We start from the raw sequence: 3,441 nt of genomic DNA on the forward strand, positions 1-3,441 counted from the left end.
GTGATGATGATGATGTCCCAGACGAAAACACAACAACCAGACGAAAACACAAAGTGTTTTCGCCAAGAATTAAGTTCGACGAAAACTGTCACACCCCCGAAAACCACACGCGGAGTACCACCGCATGGAGGCGTGACATGACCAGGATCAAACCACCAATCATATTGAACATATAAGTAAATAATACAAGACATTCATCAATACGAAAGGTGTTTTCAAAACCAAACATAGTTAAAGTATAGCGGAAGCATAATTGTGAAAACCCAAACATGAGTATAAGTTCATAAAGTGTAAATGTTTAACATGGAACTCAACAGTCCATGTTCCCATAACGATCGCGCCTCCCGTGCAAGCTCCATAAGTACCTATTGTCCTGCAAGGCATATAAAAGAGAGTCAACCGAGGTGTTCTACATATCCCGAGAACAGTAACACGTACAAGTTTACGTAGGTTTTACGTAAGTAATCCTTCCCAACCGAGGATAGGGGTACGCGGGGGTTTACGTAGGTTTTACGTAAGTGCCTGACACAACCGAGGCAGTAGTGAGTATAATTTCACGTAGATTTTACGTGGGTATCCTTCACAACCGAGGATAGCATGTAGCATAAGTATACGTAGGTTTTACGTATGTGTCCTGCACAACCGAGGACGATGGTATGGTAGTCTAGTAATAGAGTAAGTACGATTCTATTCAATTTCATTCCTTCAATCCCAATTCCCGTGCCCTGGGAATCCCATGCCTTAGTAAGAGTGTGAACTCACCTTGGTTTGCTCGGTATGTTATTGCTTCTAGGGTTAATTAATGTTTAAGTTCGTTACTCACGACCTAAGGTATATTGCACATAAATCCAGGATAAGTGATTGCATTAAATTAGGGTTTACATATCCTGGTTATTCAAGTAGCTGTGCTTGTGTGCTTATTGTGTACATGATGATATGATAAAGATTGTGCACCCATATAGGATCATGCAGTAATATTCAGCAATATTCAGTATCATACGGTAATGTACAGCAATCATACAATAAGTAGCATTCCATAACATGCATACAGTGGTGATAAGATAACCATATTTCATTCAATCTTAACTTGGTTCGGTTAATAAGTCAACATACTCGGACCGTATAACTATTAACAAAAACTCGGATTACTAATGCATCTAGTAATAGTCGGACCACATGTCTACATATAAAAGTCATACCAAGTGGGTTATGAATAACAATTCGAATAAGACTCCCATGGCCAAAAACTCGGATCTTATGCGTGCCTAGCCAAAATCTCGGACAAGGAAAAGAGAGGTATGGGGTTAAAAGCTCGGACATGGGGACATGGGTCAAAAGTCAGACCTAGTAAGGGTTTTGGGTATTAAAGTCGGACCAATGAGGCAAGGGGGGGGGGTTTAAACATCGGACAGGGTGTAGGGGATTAACAAAAGTCGGACATGATGATGCCCCCCACAAACTTGGACCTCCTGATCTTTGTAAAACCCGGACCCAAGTGTTTGTTGTAAAGCTCGGACCAACATCCTAAAGGAACTCGGACCATATGCAATGTTCATCAAAATTCGGACAGGATCTATTAGCAAAGGTCGGACTTAACATCATATCAACAAAGTCGGACTAAGGCTTTTAAGCATAAAACTCGGATACATAAACTATACAAAACTCAGACAAACATTTAAACAAATCTTCGGACCTTGTTTATTATTCTAAAGCTCAGACAATAGAAATCATGCACAAAACTCTGAGTAAACATTAAGCGTGATTTCCAAATCAATGCACAGAACCAAGAAATTAGAACCGTTACGTTTTATGTTCATACAAGTCGTGAAACCCTAATTTCATATACTAGCAGCCCTTTCAATCCTATTATCAATCACAATCGTAGTATATCATGTAACTTGACACAAACAACCCATTACGCAACTAATCATCAACATCATTATTATCACAATCATCCAGAATCAATACAAAATCACATAATGTATTATATAAGGAACTAGGGTTTTTGAGAACACATCATCAAGAATCAAGAATTGGTAATAATCAAGCAATCAATTAGAGTTTTCATGAACACATAATCAATAAACAATTACCTTGAATGATTCTAGAGAAATGAATCAAAAGTGATGAATGTCTTGTGCCAATGATTTGGTGATGATTGCCAGAGAAAAGTACGTGCTTGGATTTTTTTGTGAGAATGATTAGTGAAAAGGGGATTAGGGTTAAGTATCTCTAAGATTTCACTAATTACCCTCTACCACCCTAAGTATCATATTTTACACATGTACACCATCTCATAACAATTTCATAGTTTCACCACCAAGTTTACATATTTGACAAGTTTATCACAATTAACACATAACCATGCACAATCACACCATACACTTCATTGTATCAAAACGTATACAATTCCATAGCAACTAATTGTGCAATCAATCAACTAAACAATACAAGAACGTGCAATAAATGCGAAATAGAAATCTTGGAAATTCGAGTTGTCACACATACGACCCAAATAAACAAACAGGAGTCTTGTGCGATCCGGATGACTTGTGCGATTGGGATTGGGCTTTGAGGCCCAACCGTGTAACAGTGTGTGTATGGCCCAAGCCTTGTGCGATCAGCACTATCTTGTGCGATCCACAAGATCTTGTGCGATCATGCAAAAGCTGTGTTGTACATTGTGTTTAATCAGTTGCACTAATCTTGTGCGACTGAACTTATGCGACTGAACTTGTGCGACTGGTACTTGTGTGATCAGATCTTGTATGATCTGATCTTGTGCGATCAACCTTGTGCAACCGAAGGGAAGCTTGTGCGACTCATTTTACTTATCCAGATATTATGCTATTCGGTTACAATCATTCAAAAGTTTCCAAATTTCCATTCAATCAATCAATGCTAACAGTTTCAATCATGCATAATCTCGATCAAACCAAGCAAATCTTCATTAATTCATATGAACCCTAATCATATTCTAAACATAAACATCGATCATCATCATCAACACGGCTCACGAACTTGATTACTAGCATGCATCCTAATCGTAGCAATCACAACATTCATCTCAGCCGATTATCATGTATTCGGTTCTTTAACATCATATACATGTGAATCGATTTTTCATGAACATCATACGACATAAATTTTTCATCATAATTAAACACATACCAACCCTAACCCATCATGTAATACATATGAATCATAACATCATTCAATCATGAAATCAACAATAGAACACTAACCGATTAGAGGGTAACACAAAGGTGATCCGATCAACAAAGCTTCACGAGATGGCTTCGGCTATGAGAATTGCCATCGGCTTCGAGAGAGGAGGAAGGGAGTGTAGGGTTTGTGTGTTCTTGTTTTGTAGTGAATGAGAAGCAACCCCACACATGGGTGCTTGTACGCGTATAGAAGGGAGTGGGCCGAACCCTTCCT

This window comes from Helianthus annuus, chromosome 5 (genome assembly GCF_002127325.2).
Source record: "Helianthus annuus cultivar XRQ/B chromosome 5, HanXRQr2.0-SUNRISE, whole genome shotgun sequence".
Classification (NCBI taxonomy): domain Eukaryota; kingdom Viridiplantae; phylum Streptophyta; class Magnoliopsida; order Asterales; family Asteraceae; genus Helianthus; species Helianthus annuus.